The sequence below is a fragment of the Camelus bactrianus genome, chromosome 19 (genome assembly GCF_048773025.1).
Source record: "Camelus bactrianus isolate YW-2024 breed Bactrian camel chromosome 19, ASM4877302v1, whole genome shotgun sequence".
NCBI classification, from domain to species: Eukaryota; Metazoa; Chordata; class Mammalia; order Artiodactyla; family Camelidae; genus Camelus; species Camelus bactrianus.
The window spans coordinates 30,093,862-30,110,906 of record NC_133557.1 but is presented as its reverse complement, the minus strand read 5'-3'; the positions used below and the strand labels follow the sequence as shown (position 1 = coordinate 30,110,906).

General features: G+C 52.8%; 1 protein-coding gene across 3 annotated transcripts in view; it reads right to left on the bottom strand.

Annotated features, from left to right (window-relative positions):
• Positions 1-17,045, bottom strand: part of PHACTR3 (phosphatase and actin regulator 3) — a 178,252-nt gene that overhangs the window by 134,698 nt on the left and 26,509 nt on the right. Inside the window, exon 1 of one of the 3 annotated variants that reach the window (XM_045519248.2) lies at positions 1,093-1,197. The exons of the other annotated variants lie outside the window; for them this stretch is intronic. The gene's annotated coding sequence lies outside the window, so the exon portion shown is untranslated. Of the gene's footprint in view, positions 1-1,092; positions 1,198-17,045 lie in introns of those variants that run through there. 3 annotated transcript variants of the gene reach the window in all.

Below are 17,045 nucleotides of genomic sequence, written 5' to 3'. Positions count from 1 at the left end.
GGAGGAGGAGGTCATGTCCCTTTTGCTTGTGGGGGAGCCATGGCCCCTAGCTCTGTGTCTCCGTGCAGCAGGCATCTGATGGACCTTAACTTATTAAAGGAGCCTTTCCACCGCACTAGACTATAAACTCCCTTGGCATCCATGACCTTTAGTAGCGGTGAAATAAGTATTTGCAGGGTGGACGGGTGGATGGAGGGCTTGCTCTGGAACGTTCGGGGTCAACTATGCCAAGGAAGGAGACACCGCTTAAGCCCCGAGCTGCCTGACCTTCCTCCTTCCTCGAGTACAACCAGGGATGCTCTCTGAGGAGCTCACAGAGCAACGCTAAGTGGGGCTGACACGTCCTCAGGGCTGCCCTCACAAGATCCGCAAGACATCCCACAGGGTCTCCGCACCCCTCCTCCTTTTCGTTTGGAACCAAGTATTTTTAGCCAAAGCAACGGGATTGCGTCAGCAGCATGGAAGCATCTGCCTTTGCCCTGAATGCTCCACGCGGATCAGCCCCCTCTCAGCTTCTCACTGCTCCACCAGGCGTGCGCCGAAGTGTGCCTGCGCTGGCAGGAAGGATGAATTCCCCCACTGGGATTTTACTTAGATGCATTTGAACTGCACTGTTTGCCTTCTAATTTTAGAGCCTAATTACCCCGTGAAGATCAAGGCAAAATGTCTGTTCTGCTCATGGAGCGAGGATGGAGTTTTCAGCAGAATCACTCAAAAGCTAGGCAAAACTTGACAAAATTGGTTGGATCACATTAAATCGAGATGCTTAAAATAAAAAGAAAAACAGATCACTCTGTGTGTGTGTTGAATTCCCCCAGTGCTTCCCAGTTAAGGCCAATTTAAAGAGATGAAGAAAGCAGGTAGAAACTTGATTGTCACAGATAGGAAAATTACTACAAATGAAGGTGGGCCCAGCCCCCACTGAACGCCCACTGTGTGCTGGGGTGCTGGGCTGGGGGGTTCCCACATTGCTCTGCACCCCAGCTCTCAGAGGCAGAATTAAATCACTTAAGGCTATTTGGTTCAACTAGACTGCTGTTTCGCTCCACGAATACCCCACCTTCCACCAGAAAACAGGCCGGCACGACGTACCTGAATGCTTTCTTCATTCCCCTTCACTCAAGAATCCTGCTTCGAAGAATTTAGCCTAAAGAGATGAAGAGGCACAGAAAAAGACACGTAGCCTGAAGTCCATCCCAGGCTTTACTACAACAAGAAACAAGAAGCAAACAGAGAACCCAAGCCAGGCTAAGTTGCAGCAAAAGAGCAACGCGTGCCCAATAAATAAATTTTGACAAACTCATAGTCTGGGAGTTTATGAAACCACCATAACCATGGTTTCAAGGACACAGAGCGTAATGCTTATGAAACATTAGTTTAATAAAGGAGAGACTTAAAGATTCCAAAACAGTAAACAAACAAACAAAACATTTACACAGAAAAATTTCTGGAAGAAAACAGAAAAAAGGCACAAGAGTTCCCTCTGGATGGGGGTGGGGAGCTTGTGAAAGGGTTTTAATTCCTTCTCAATATTTTCCTGTTTTCTGAATTTTTCAGTAATGAGTGTTTTTTCCAACTAGAAAAAAAGTCTCAAAAGAAAAACAAAATAAAGAGGGCATTAGACAAACAAGCAAATAACTAAATGGTGAAATAACCCAACAACCCCCCCAAACATCAAGGCAGCCCGTGTCTGGGGTGACATGCAGGCGCGCATCTAAGCCCCTCTTCCTATTTAACCTAGGCCTCCTGCTCCCAGAACCCAGCTCTCCGCAGAGAGGCAGTCGGCTCTGCACCCGGAGATGAGCAGGCCCGCCCGTGCCAATCGCAGGACACGGTCGGCCAGAGACCCAGGGAGATTGTCCACATGCTCCCGGAGAGTTAGAATAGCCATTGGTCGTTGGCTCAGGGTTCCTCAGTGACAGGGGCCTGTTTTCAAGAGAAGAACTGGGACTCCGTGAAGAATAATTGACTTTAAACAGACTAACTGACGAGTAATTAATAAAACGGGACAGGGTATCATGGCTGCATAATTCACTTGTGCATAAAGAGACACTGAAAAGCACCAGGCCAGACTCGATCGCTCCCTGCAGGCTGCGAGGCATCCCTGCCAAGGTAGTTACATGCTGTTTACATGTGTGCGTACGCGTCTAGAGGTCCGCCTGTCCCTCTATCCCCTTACTGGGAGAGACAGACAGAGGGGAGAGAAAGGGGCTGGAGGTGGCGGGGGAGAGAGAGACATGTAACAAGAATGCCAGACCCTCAGCCGTGTGTCCCTACCCTCTGGTCCATTTCGGGTCCATCTGTATAACTTAGAAGCTGAGTGGTCTCCAAAGACACATTTCTGAGTTTTTGCACAACAGGTGTATTGGTCAGTCTTCTCCTTACAGTTTGTTCCGTTTGCAGCGTCCCTAATCTAAAGCTGCACTGCATTTCTCCAAGATGCAAGGTAAAAGTTTACAACTGTGAAACGGCCATCCGTGCGCTCTCTCTAGGAACCAAACTTACACCCTCTCCTGCGGCCTTCTGGCCCACTGGTTTGATGCACTCGTCGGTTTGGCCATTCGTGCTTTCTGTTTCCTTCTGTCACCTAACTTGTCATTTCTGTTCTCATCCCTGCCCTTTGCAATGCTAGGGCAAGAAATGTGCTGTCGGGTGTACACCACATTTTTTAAAAAATATGAATCAAAAGCAAACATTTTTAGAGTCAAGAGATTTCACATGAAAATCTAGACTCTCAAGTTCTCTTAAAAACCAAGGCGCTGTCAAACTTGCACCCATATTCCTCCACAATCACAACCAGCTGGGCAGCATAGCAGCGTCCTCTCTGGGCAGGACAGGGGCTCCCAGTGTCTTCCCACCCTGACGCTGGGGCCCGCTGCTCTGTCTCACCCTGGCCGATAGATGATGCCTGTCTGGCCCCAGGGCCATCTGCGTTTCCCCCCCTTGCTCTGAGCCCTGCCCACATCCAACCAGGCTCTCTGGGGAAGTCTTCTGGGCAGAGTCCACATAATATGCTAAACCATTTCCATACTTGGTCCCACCTACCCTCCAAGGCTGGTGTTACAAGAGGTTAAGACCTTTCCCACAACTGCTCAGCAGGTGAGAGGCTGACCCAAGTAGGTCTGAACCCAGACCTACACTATCAACCATCTGCTCTGATCTGCCCCTGCACCACCCTCTCCATCCCCAGCGCATCCCCCATGGGCTCACATGGGACCAAGGACTCCTGCTTCCACAGAAGTTCCTCTCACAGAGCCAGGACTGGAACCAGGAAAAGTGTCTGCCAGCCCAGTGGGCAACACAGCTGGATGTCAACCCTTGTTTTTTGTTGTTGTTTATTTGTTTTGATTTTTTTTTTGCATTTTCATGGAAAATATGGAAGAAGGAAGAGAAAATAATGTATAGAAATTTAATCCAGCACAGTGCATCCCTTCCAAGAGTCTAAGGAAAAGGAAATAGAGTGAAATGGAAAGGCAACTTAATGCCTGCTAGACACCAATCTGGTACTGGCTTCACTCCATGCGTAAGTATCTCCCTCCATGCTCAGCAGAACCACAGGTTGGCATTATGAGGTGGACACCGAGATCAGAGAGGTAAAGTGACTTGTCCAAAACTACACAGCAAGTGGCAGAGCTGGAACTCAAACCTAAGTCTTTCTAATCCTCTCTGTGGCTGCCTCCAAAGACCCTTCAAAGTCAGGTTTATGAATACTCTCAGTTCAATCAGCAATCCTAGAAGAGGCCAGCACAGGACGGTCGGGGGAGAATGAGGTCCAAGTTGTAAGATTCACGTTAGCTGGAGGCCAAGGATGTGCCTGTTCCCCTCTTGGGTTTTCACGTGTCTGGGAGAACCTTCTCCTGAAGGGAACTAGGGCACTGCTGTGAGGGCATCTTGGCCAAAAGGAAGGAACAGACAGACCTGCTGAGCTCTTCCTCCAGGTGCGTCTTTCTCTAGGAGCTAATGGCAACAAAACTGGGGGACCATGAGAGAAATCCCCCTACTCCAGAGAATGTCTGTGTTTCTTCTTTAAGCATCTGTCCTTCCAGCTCCCCATCCTCCCACCCCATCCTTCCATCCACCTGTCCGTCCACACCCCATCCTTCCACCCACACATACACCCACCCATCTATCCATCCATCACCCACTCAGCCATCCATCTATCCATCCACTAATCATTCATCCACCCGCTTATCCATCATCTATCCACCCACCCATCTATCCACCCGTCATCCATCCATCCACCATCCATCTATTCATTCTCCATCCATCATCTCTCCATCCATCATCTCTCCATCCATTCATCCATCATGCATGACAATTTCCATGGAGAATCTGATCCATGGAATTTTGACCAGCAGTAAACTTGGACCATTGGGAGCTAAGATGTCACGGGCTGGCCAAACCCATAACCCCAGGAGTAGGTGGAAGGCACAGTTGGGTTGGAAATGAAGGCCTCTCAGGAACGCACCCAGACATCAGGACATCCTTTCTGGCTGTGACGTCTCTAGCCTGCAACAGAAGGGCCAGAGCCGTCGCTGGACACAGCTGTTTAGGTGCTGGAGAATATTGGGAACCCAGAGGCTCCAGTTCCAGTGGTAAGTCCTCCCGCTGACACAGAACAGATTAACCACAATTCGACCCCATGGACGAAACATAACCACCAGTCCGTGGAGGTGTCACAAGCCAGGAAGGATGTGATGGCCCATGGAAAGCCTAAGGGAGCAGGCTGCTTTAGAAGCACGGCTGTGCTCTTGCCTAGATCAGTCTAAACGTCACCAGCCACCTTGGATCAGAGGCCTGCATTTGTGAGGAGATAGTCTGGGGCCCCCAGGGGCTTTCATCAGTGTCCCGGGAAGGGCCAGGTTCTGTTACAGAATCTGGAAACAGACACTCTAACATGTTAATGAAAGAAACAACAGCTAACACCCTGGTGGCTACCATGTTTTAGACTCTTTGTATTTATCACCTTCTCTCTAGGTTTTCCATCGTTGTCTTAAGAATCACAGCTGATAATACAGATAACAGCCATCACTTATCACAGACGGGGTGCCAGCACCCTTCCATACTTCCCTGTGTATCCATAAAACGACCCCGCAGGGTAAATACCCTGCTATCTGCTTGGAAGCTGGGGAAACCAGGGCTCTGAGAGGCCACACAACTTTGTCCACAGCCACGGAGCCTGGGGGGGTTTATTCTGGCGGGTCTCCTGCCCGACTCCCACATCCTTCTCCCACTGTGTGTGTGTCAACCACTCACCTGGACTTGAGACTGTTCTCAGTTTCCTCATCCGTAAAATGGGGATGAGACCCCCTGAATCCTCAGGTGGAATGGATGAGCTAAAACCTGCCAGACATGGTGTCAGCCTCATTAAAGGTACGCAGCTGATAACACCTGCTCTCTGCTGCCCACCCCACGCCTCTCCAAACAGCCCAGAGAGCCAGGAAACCGAGTATCACCGCTGGCCCATTCCAGAAATTAAAAAGGGCAAGAAAAGTGGTATGTCCAAGCAGTGATTTTTGGGGTACACATCTTATACAAAATCGAAGTGATACAAATACAAACCAGCAATTTTTCACCAGCAGATGGACAGCAGTGAGCAGTGACCACCACCCACCACCCACAACTATCACGTGAGGGAGCACAGCCTCCCACGCCTTTGGCAGGAACATAAATTGATAAAAAGTCTCTTAAGAAAATGTGTGGCAACTCTGTATAAACAGGGAAAACACAAAGACACTTTACAGCAAGGGTGCAGGTCACTGCACTGCGTGTAAAGTCCTTAAATGAAAGGAGCTCAAAGAGCCATCCGGAGAGGCGGCCGCACCACTGATTACACAGCCTTGACCATGACCCCGTGGAGGTCCCTGTGTGTGCTGGCCATGAGTGGTGGGCCCCATGTGGACATTCTCAAGCCCCCGCTTCTGCGATACACAAACGTATCAAAGGGACACCAACACACAGACCAACGTGTGGACGGGGCTGTGTCTCTAAATCATAGGATGAAATACCTTAATTTCTCCCTTTATGCTTTACTATGTTTAGCAAATATTTCACCAACCCCCCTCAAAAAGAGATGTATTTTTGTAACTAAAAATGTTTTAATAAGCAAAAGCGTAAGAGAAAACAAAGCAGGCAGCCTTCCGCCACCCCCTCCCCCAACAACCTCGTCACTTCAGCCAAAGCCGGCACCTCCACCTCTGCGCTCTCCGAAAAGGGCTCTGGCACGAGGACCACCCGGGGTGCCACCTGCCCAACACTCCCGGACAGGACAAGGAGCATGTCACTGCCCTGCCCCCCGTGCTGGCCGCTAGCCACAGAGCTATTTAAATCTAAATTAATTTAAGCTAAAGAAAATGTAAAATTCAGTGCCGTGGGCACTGGCCTGGCCTCGGGCATTTGGTGGCCACTTGTGGCCGGTGGCCGCCACACCCAGCAGCACAGCACAGATGCAGAGCACGCCCACCCCCACAGGACCTGCAGGGAAACCTCTCAAGGTCCCCAGAGACGGTGAAAGCAAGGAAGGATGCCTCTAGTGCAGGGGCAGCCGACGCTCTCTGCAAAGGGCCGGAGAGTCAGTGTTTCAGACTTTGTGAGCCAGACGTCTCTGGGCAACTACTCAACCAGTTAGCCACAGACGGCATGTGCACGGATGAATGAGCGTGTTGGTCTTTAAATAAAACTTTATTTACAAAAACAGGAGGTGGGCTCACAGGTCGCGGTTTGCTGAGCCTCGCTCTAGCGAACACCAGTATCACCATCACTAACGGCCGACACTCACCTGCTGCCCCGAGCTGGGCACCACCGTTAAGTGTGGTGCCTGCCTTTTTAAGTTCAGTCTTCACTACTACCCACCAGGTTAAGGCTCAGTATCCCCACTGTATGAAGGAGGAAACTGAGTCAGAGAGGCGAAGCTTCCAGCCCTGGAGGAGCTAGGATCCACCCCAGGTCGCCCGGACCCTAAAGGCTGCAGTTGTAACCACCACACATAGTCCCTCAGGAGGATAAAATGAAACCTCACCATCAAATCTTTGGTCTCCAGAGCATTAAAATATCACCTTGTGTTGCAAACCCCTCCACAGGTTTCCTAGGGGCTGAATCCACTGAAATTCACATATTTCACAGGCAATGAAATGAAGACCAAAAGCCTTCAGCTGCATGGCCATTGAAAAATAAGCACATCGGTGCTTCAACCCAGCAAAGCAGCAGCGTAAAAGCCGGGCGTTGCCCAACCACTTTCCACCGCTGAGTGGCTTGAGAGAAAGTGTTCTTTGGAAAATTCAAAATGATAATTAAGTGAGGAACCTATTACTTAATCTGTCACAAAGTCCTGGTTTTGTAAGAACCTCCTCTCCACGTTCTACATAATCGCTCGTGTGACACACTAACCTTGAACTCTGACGCCGCTCAAGGAAGCAGGGCCCAAGCCACAGCAGGGAAGAAGTAGTGAGCATGGGTATCTCGTTATCAAAATTAAATATGATACTAGCAGCTCCTGAGAACACACTTTCCACGACGTACAGAGCCCTCCGTGACACGCAAGCCCAGGCAACACAAAACCGCCCGGCAAAGCTCCACCTGCGTGAAAAAAGCCTGAACCCCAGCCTGAACCACTCCATCCCCGCAGCAGAGGCCACAGACAGATGTCTCCCCTCATGCACCCAGCAACTCCCCCAGTCCTCCACGGACACCCCGCTCTGAAAGCCCTCAGGAACAGCCAGCCAGGTAGGCACCCCAAATACTGATGGTCCCTTATCGGAGCACGTAGCCTTCTTGATCCTCTAGACTTAAAATTCTACCTCTTCTAAGAAATAATGGTGATCAGAGTTGGATGTTTTGAGTTTTTTGTTGTGGTCATCCTTTTGTTATAAAACTTCCCTATTTGGCTAAAATTGAAAAGTCGGCAACCTTCCCCGCCCCTTGCCGTCTCAGCTGAGCAAACTTCACCGAGACCAAGACAATGTCCCACCCGCTTCCGCCCTCCACAGCTCTCCCAGGCCTCCGGCCTCTGCCAAGCAACCTGCTCCTGTCGCTGTAGGCGGGACGGCCCCAAGCATCCACGGGGTCAGAAGACAAGAGGCGGGCACCAGAGCAGCAGCAACGCCCGGGAGCTTGTTGGAAATGCAGGGTCTCAGGCCCCACCCCAGACCTCATGAGTCAGAATACTTTCACAAGATCCCCCAAAGATTCCTGTGCACCGAGACGTCTGAGAAACACTGGACCAGACCTCATCCAAGGACTGCTTCTCACGAATGATGCCACTAGGGGGTCCCCGAGCCTGAGCATTGCCACCCCGGACTTTTAGCTCCATAAATCCCCTGGAACCGCTTCCTCTGCCAGCACGGAAGGTCTGCAGTACCCTTCCAACTCTTCTAAACCCATTAAATGATGACAGTCCACAGTCACCAAGCCTGCACCACATGCCAGCTTCTGTGCCCACGGTCACCTCACCTCCAGAATCCCCACCGGGCCTCTTGTCTTTCATGAACCTTCTGCCATGCCTCCCCCACCCCCATCTGCACATGAGCACACGTAACCTTCCTCTCTGAATTTACCAGAGCATTAAAGCGCTTCCTCGATGGGTCTGACAACGCGCCGTCCCTGTGACAGCGTCTCGTGAGCTGTTCGTCCCTCTCCTAGACCCCGCACCCCCTGCCCCTCCCAGGGCATTTCTGCCAAGCAGGCACTATGTAACTCTGCACAACGCAGTGTCTTCCAAATTCCACTCACTTGGCCACCACTCCCGAGGATTTTGCTATCATAGAACCACCTTCCCTGTAATTAACTGATTTTTCTAAATGTTTTCCCAAATAAATGTAAAAGGAAAAATTTGGCATCCTCTTGAATGGAAACACAATATTTTCTTCATTAAAAAATTAAACAAACGTACACCTAACTTAAACAGTCCTTATATAATAGTTCATTTACCTCCTAAAATCACCTCAGAGACGGCCAGGAGGTCAGCATTCTAACGGGTTGGCTGGGAAGTGGGTGGGTGGCCGTCGAAATGTCCTGCTGGTGGGCTGGGATTTACACCGCTGCCCAGTGTTCTTAAATTCTGCCTGCGTGTTTCTTCCTCCTTCAGCCGCAGGAAAGCCTTGGTCTAAAGCCACCCCCGTGGGTACCATTTATCACCTGCCGTCATCAGGAACTGGGGTGCTTCCCCCGCCCAGCGCCTTGCCATCAGTCACGGGCGTGAGAACTCAAGTCCACCGTGGCTCATTCAGTGTCACCCACTGGGATTGTTTTGAAGATAATTATGGAATTGGGAGGTTTTTGGTTTTCTTTTTTTCTTTTTATGTTTTGAAGAACTCACCCAGAATCATAGGAACTAATCTCCAATTCCCGAGAGGCAACTGTATTTATTCTGCTCCATTTTCTGACATGAAACAGAAGCTGCCCTTGGACCGCGTCCCCATGCGGCGTCCAGCGGCAGCTGAAAGCCTCAGGATCCCTTCGGGGCGGGCACGCCGCTCACGTGCCCACGGGGCCTCTCCTGGCAAGACCACAGAGGCGGGACAAGCGCTCAGGAAGTAAACACGGGGAACCCACTGCGTCTGTCGGGGTGAGTGACGACTCACGGTAACATGAACTGGGGAAGCGCATGACGAGAGAGGGTGACAGTGGATTGCTCAGGGATTAATACTAAGGCAGGGTAACGTGACCTGGAAACGCAGCCCAGATCCCAAGCACTTTGCTCTTTTCTTACAAGATGCTGCAAACTTGCTCCTAAGCAGTGGGAAGTGACCTGTGAGCTGTGCCGCCGACGACACCGCCACCTGGTACTTCGTGGGCTCAGCTAAGCCGGGCGTGGTCCCAAGTGCTTTGCGACTGAGTGACTCCTATGGCTTGGTGTGACTGCTACTCTCACTTCACAGGTGAGGAAACTGAGGCACAGAGAGGCTGATGAACTTGTATAAGGTCAACCAGCTGGTAAGCGGCAAAAGCTGGGCTCTTGCTGCCCGGGCGCCAACATCCCTACACGGCGCTGGCGTCATCTCAGGGGCCAAAAAGGCTTTTATCTAAAAGTAGAGTCTCACCCGATCGTGGTGGGTCTATAAATGCAATAAAATATCAGACAACTTACACTAAAAATAAAGCACGCGTACAGCCTGGTGACACTCGTCCCGGCCCCTGGCTCAGTTACAGGACCACACCCGGGGCAGTTGCCCCTGGTCCGCCAGGGTCCCGGGGGGCCGCCACCTGGGGGGCTTCTCAGGACTACTGCAACGTCTATGTGAGTTTAAAATTATTTCAAATTTAAAAAAAGCTTAGAAAACGGACAAAAATGTGAACAGCAAAGTCCACCTCAGCCGGCGGCTCCCCCTCCCCTTCGTCCTATAAACACGCCCGCCAGCCTCCCTCCAAGCCGGCCGCCATTGACCCCTCCGAACAGGAGTCCTGGGGAACCTTCCAGAACACGCACTCGCCCCCAGGCAGGTCTGCAGGCCGCGGGGGGCCACCCGCTGGCACTTTCCGTTCTCTGTGTTTGGGCTCATTGTGTCCGACAGAGCCAGAGCCGGGGGAGGACAGAGAGGGCTTTCTCGCTGCAGGGACAGACGCCTGCTCCAGCCGCGGCCCCACAACCAAGGGCCCCCACGCGCGGCTCAGAAGCCCGCCGGCTGCGGGCACGGGCGTGGGGCTGGCTTTCTGTGAAATGCCTGATTCTACTTTCCAGCCGTCCTTGTCCTCTGCTCTTGCAGTGTCCCCGGCCCGTCTCAATGGCGAGCCTTGTCCCCAGGGAGCACAAAGACGCCCTTGCCCGGGAGCCAAGAGCAGGGAAGCTGCAGCTGAGACGGGGGCGCCTCCGCCGCCGTGACTGGCCCCATTCTCCCCCCACGTCGGGGGCTGCCCCCGCCAGGGAACACGCACCCCTCCCAACTCCTAAGTGCCTCTCTCCTGGCAAGTGGAGAGTGTAAATAAATCTCAGGGCGGAGGAGAGGGGAGGGCAGCACCGTCCCTAGAGGACAGTGTTCTGAAGCGGTCACAAGTTGTGGTCACAGACCACAAGTGGTCTGAGCAGAATCCTTAAGATGTAGGGACATCCCTGTCACTTGGGGCATTCAAGCAGGGGCAAGACTCTAACTGGGCAGGAATGCCAAAGAAGGGATGGAGAGAGGCACGTGATGGATGGACACATGGGTGCCTGACAGATTGACAGATGACAAACAGAAGATAGACAGACAGACAAACAGACAGACAGATGATGCATATAGACAAATGGCTGATAGATTAGACAGACAGGTGATAGATGGGGGAGGGGAAGGGGGAGGGAGGAAGAACAGTACTTCCTAAACAGAAAGGCACAGCTGCGTCACAGGTGCCAGGTGGAGTCCCCGTCGACTCCACGCGGTCTTCCCCGGGCCTCCACATCCACCTCTCCCCAACTCCTGGTACCACTTCCACTCGGTGTCCAACAGGACCAGAGCTTGTCCAAAAGCAAGGGAGCAGCCATCTGCTCAGACTCCCTACCGGCTCAGTTCTGCATCTGCCCATCACGGGACATCTTCCTTTTGGGTGCTCAGACCAAAACCTTCAGGGTCATCCTTGACCTCTGTCTCTCTTTCACCCCACATGTCTGATCACTCAGCAAATCCCAGCCAGACTGTGGCCACTCTCCCCACTTCCCACTCTACCACTGTCTTGGTCTGATTTCCTCCGTAAGCAGAGCTGGAGGCGGACTTGGTGCAGTTTATCTGGAAGATGGTCCCAGAAAGAGGCTCGAGGGAGCAGGAGGGAGAGAGGAAAAACCAGCTCAGGTACCTCATCAAGGTCCCGGCTGCAGGCAACTGGGGCTGGATTCTGTAAGAGCCCCAAGAACTGCCCACGTGAAGGATGAGACGCTGGGACATTTACTCCCTCCCATCCTGTCAGTTGAGAATCATCCCCTGGGTATTAACCCCCCTGATGCTGCGGCCTCGCTTCTGCTGCAAGGGAGAAGGTTGTGGGTCATGCAGCTCATGCCCGAGGTGAGGCCCTGGCAAGGCGTGTGCCGGTGTGACGACCACCTGGGTGACGGGGGGGAGCAGGCAGGTAGGACTGCCAACTTCCATGGTGTCAATACTCCCACTGCGGCTGATTTCAAGTACCAACATGATCTCCCCAACCTCGCAACCTTCCTGAAAATGTAACCACTGGCTCTTGGGTGCCAACTCGAGACGGCTCCAGCACAGAGCTTGTCGCCTGTCACATGGGCTGAGTTGGAAGCACAACTGAGGACAGAGGCAGAGGTGGTCCATGAGCGTGTGGCGCAGGCACCAGAGACATCTGCTACGAGCAGCGTGCTCCCAGCTACCACATCTCTAACCAAACGACCTGCTCCTGCCTTGCCCAGCCTGGTCTCGTCTCTACCCTGCAGCACACCACCCCCTTTCCAAGTGTTAGCTCTGAAAACAAAGCCAAGTGTCCATCTGAGCCTCTGCACATGCCCACATCCTAACCCCCGGTGCCTCTGGCCTCACTGGCTTCAGCATCCCCACCCCCTCATCTGTCACGCACCAGTCTCCTGGTTCACCAATGTCCAGGAGCACAGCTACCTCAGGACCTTTGCACTTGCTGTTCGCTCAGCCCGGAAGGCTTTTCAAGGTATTTATGTGACCAATGCCCTCCTTTCTGCCCCTCTCTCTCTCTCTCTGCAGATGCCCTCTGACTACTCCCTACCAGTTCCCTCCTCCAGCCTGCGTGCAGGGCATTTAAAGCTCCTTGGCATCACATCAGATATCTCTTTCTTTCATACCTGCTTCCCCTCATCCCATGAACCTATTATTCATTTTTTAAAAATTTTATTATAAAAAATGTAAATTATTTTTTATTGAAGTGTAGTCGATTTGCAATGTTAGTTTCAGATATATGGCAAAGCGAGTCAGTTATACATATACATACATACACACTTTTTTTCAGATTCTTTTCCATGACAGCTCTTCACAGGAAACTGAATACAGTTGTTCGATCTTTAAAGGCAGGGACGTCACAATATTCAGTGCTACGTCCCTGCCCCCGAAACAGCGGCGGACGCAGAGCAGGTGCCCGAGGAGTGCTTGTTAACGCCTGGCAGTCACGAACTCCAGGGAGAAAGTTCAGACGTTACATTTTTAAGCTCCCCTCAGGGGGCTGCGAAGAACACTCCTGGCTCAGAACTCCTGGGCCGAACGCCCTTCAAAATCTGGTTCAGCCCTGGTGCCGCCACAAACCAGGCGCACGTGGACACAGATGTAACGGGTGCCCCCTCCAATTCAACGCAGATCCAGAGTTGGCCAGAAACAGGGAAACCTCATTTAAAAGTCAGCACCTGGCCAGCAGCTCAGAACAAAGGACCACAGTGTAACTCGGGGCAAGGAGGAGCCCGGGCTTCTCAAGCGTGCTGGTTGGGGTCTATGTCAGTTACCGATGAGATACAACAAAGCACCCGCAATTCAGCGGCCTAAAACAATAAGGATTTCATCGTCCACTTGCTGTGGGCCAGGGGCTTGGGCAGGGCTCACCTGCTGGACATGACGACAGCCCGGAGCATGGCCCGGGCTGGAAACACCCCGGACAGCTCTGCCCTCGGGAACTGTCGGCTGGGGCACCCCGCTCCCCCCGCACGAGGGCCCAAGCTGCACGGCAGGGGAGAGGGCTGAACAGGGGCTGCAGGGCTTCCAAGGGCCAGGCCCAGGAGTCACCCTGTGTCACCTCTGCTTCGTCCTACTGGTCAGAGCAAGTGCACAGATGTGAGGGGGCAGGAGACAGCCTCCCCTCCTGGTGGGCGAAGTGACAAGTCACGTGGTAATGAATGTGGCCACCTGTGGAAACAACCTGAATAGTGTTGTCCTGTTTTTACAGGTGGCATAAGGCACAGAGTGGGCAAGTGACTCACCTGAGGTCACACAGATTCAGGACTGGAAGCCACACAGTCTAACCCCAAGGCCCCCCTCTGAACCACCCCCCGCCCCCAAAGTTCAAGCTCTGACTCTGACATGAGCCACTGGTGTGACCGGCACAGGTCACTCAGCCTCGCTCCATGGGGACGAGGAACTCACTGGGCCTGCACTGCAGGCAGGTAGACAGAGGGCTGGCTGGCTGGCCTGGGTCTCCCAGTGTAATACTAGACAGGGGAGTCTGGGGACACTTATAGTCACTCCGGGAATCTCATGTGTGCACTGGTTACTCACATGTCAATGTGATTAACTTCTCTCCAGGCCAAGTACCCGCCTTTGCCACTCAGTTCCTACAAAGCATCTGCCTTCAGACCGAACTCTTCTCCTTCCCCCAAACCAGGTTCTCCACAAACCTTCCCCATCGAGTAACACAAGCCACACGCCTGGTGCCTCCCTCTCCCGCGCCTGCCCCCAGCCCCAGTGAGTGCCCTGGAAACCCCACCTCTGTCTACTCCTCCATGACTTCTTCCAGCCTCTGGTCCATCTCCTCTCTCTTGGGCAGCTGCAACACACAGACACACACATCCTACCCTTTTGCCCCCAAAGCAGCAGCAAAATGATCTTTCCCAGTCCCAAATCGACTGGTCACCGTCTCTCATACAACCTTCAATGGCTCCACATTGCTCACAGTTAGATAAAGACCAAAATCCTCAAAGAGATCTTAGGCACTCTGCACGGGCTGGCCCCTGGCCATCTCCCCACCCCCACCCCCAGCTGTCTGGACTGTGCTCAAACACAACATCCCCTCCCACCTCAGGGCCACCGCACATGCTGTTCCCTCTGCCTGGAAGGTCATTACCTTCACCCCTCCCCCACCACATCTGGTTCATCCCTACTTTTTCAAATTTCATATCTGTATCTCCAAGATACAGTTTTAAGAGAAAAAAGCAAGATGGTAATCAGGGTGAAGGAGTAGGCTTCCTTTGTGACAAAAACAACAGGAAGAATGCAGCGCACAGACACTGTCTGAAAGCACACACTAGAAGCTGGTCAGCAGCTGCCTCAGGGAGGAGTCTGGGGATACAGGCCGAGAGCCGGTTTGCATGAACGATCAAGACAGCGCTGCCTGGACGTGCACCGGGTGACAGGCACCTGACAGCCTGTGTCATTTAATCCTGCCTGTAACCACATGGTGCAGGGACTCAGTGCTCCCACTTGACAGATGAGGAAACTGAGGCACCGCCTGACAGGGGGACTTGCTGAGGTCAGCCAGGTGCAGTCGGCAAGGCCGGGGTTCTAGCCTGACTGCAGGGCCAGCTCCCAGGTGCCCAGACACAAAGGCTCCAGCTGCCTGCAGGAGGGGGCGGGGCATGGCGCCTGGCCACACAGCATGTGTCTTTTACAAGCAAGGCGGGTAGGTCACAGCAGGGCACATGTACACACATATGTGCACACATGCACGCATGACTCCTTCACCCGCCCCCACCCTTCTCCCCATGCCCCTCCTCCAGGACTGGCTAACTTCAGCTCTGTGAGCTCCCCAAGCTGCCTCCTGCCTCCTGGCCTTTGCACAGCCGTTCTCTCTGCCCAGAGCACCTTTCCCTCCCGAATGGCCTGGTTCACTCCGAGCACCTTTTGGGTCTCAACTCACCGCCCCTGGATACCTTCCCTCCACATCTCCAGCCTGTCAGCCCCTCACAGCCGCAGAACAGCCCTCACCCCCTCCCCAGAGACTGGCATCCGAGTCCACCCCCACTAGACAACTCCACGGGGTGGGCCCCTCTCTGCTCTCTGTGGTGGCCCCACACCTGGCATCGCACCTGGCCTAAGAGAAGGCAGGCGATTTGCTAGATGGCAAGCAGGCAGGGTAGGGGAAGGGAGGAGCCTCACCTGCCGTGAGCTACAGGCACCGTCCTCCAACTTTTGTGCAACTCTCCTTTGGTCCTCGCAGGCTCTCATGGCCCCTCTTCAACCAGAACTGGCTCCTGGGATGTCGCCCCTGTGCTTCAGGCCCCCACAGCCTCCTGGCCCCAGAGCTCACCAAGCAAGATACCACCACGAACCCCGCCCGGGTCAGAAAAAGGAAACAGAAAAGAGACAAGGGATTGGAATGGATATTTGCCTGTGAGCACACAGCTGCTCGCTGCTAACATCCTCCTGGAACAAACTGTTATTAGTTAACTTAAAAAAACTACCTAGAGAGCAATTATTAACGAGTTTGTAGGCTTATTTTAGCCACACGTGTTACTGACAAGTTGCCCTCTGAACAGCCCTCTCTGCCTGGTCACTTGCTCCAGGAATCTCCAGCAGGGCGAGACCACTTGACCTGATCATCACGCTTTGCTGTCACGGCTTCCTCGGGGGATTTCTCCCCCTCAGTTTCACTGCTCCTTACGGGAACACGGGGAAAGGACTACGAAGTGGCTGCTGGGTGTCACTGCCGTGCACTGAAGAGAAAACCAATTTTACTGTGCACCTACTATGAGCAAAAGTTTATTCTGGAGCTGAGGACAGAATGGTGGATGACATGTATCTTTAAAGTAAAAAGGTACAAGTATGTTTCCTAGAAAGCAGAAAGAGTTGGGAAAATATTCAAGGAAATTAATCTCCCATTAAAATGTCAGTGTGGTTTGTAATAAGGATTTTAAGGAAAAGATGAGTTCCATTAGATTCCAGGGGAGACACGCGGAATCTGGCCCCGGTGCTCCCCACCCCGCGCACCTGCCCGGGAGAGTGCAGGCACGGAGCACTGCTTGGTTTGTTCCATGTTGGATGTGATGAATGTGCCCCCGCTACTCACCTTTCCCGCTAAAAAAATGAGATAAAACAATAAATTATTCTTACATTTTCCGTTATTTCATATTAAGGCAAAAGCAGCTCCTTGCAAGGATTAGGGGAAAAGGAAAAACAGAAGTTGAAGCCGTCAGTTCCACCAGCCTCACACCCTCCTTCTGGAGCCCAAGGCCAACCTCAAGGAGCCCGGGGACTCTGGTCAGCTCAGCACAGCCACAGCCTCATGCTCCAGCTGGGCTGTGACTCAGCCTTTGACCTTGACCTTTGACTTGGGCCAGTTACAAAACCTCCGCATTCTCGCTCCCCCAGTCCAGCTCCCGGACTAGGAAGACGGGCACAGTGCCCCGAGAGGAGCCCCAAGAACCAGCTCGAGGGCCACACGGCAGGAAGAGTGGAGAG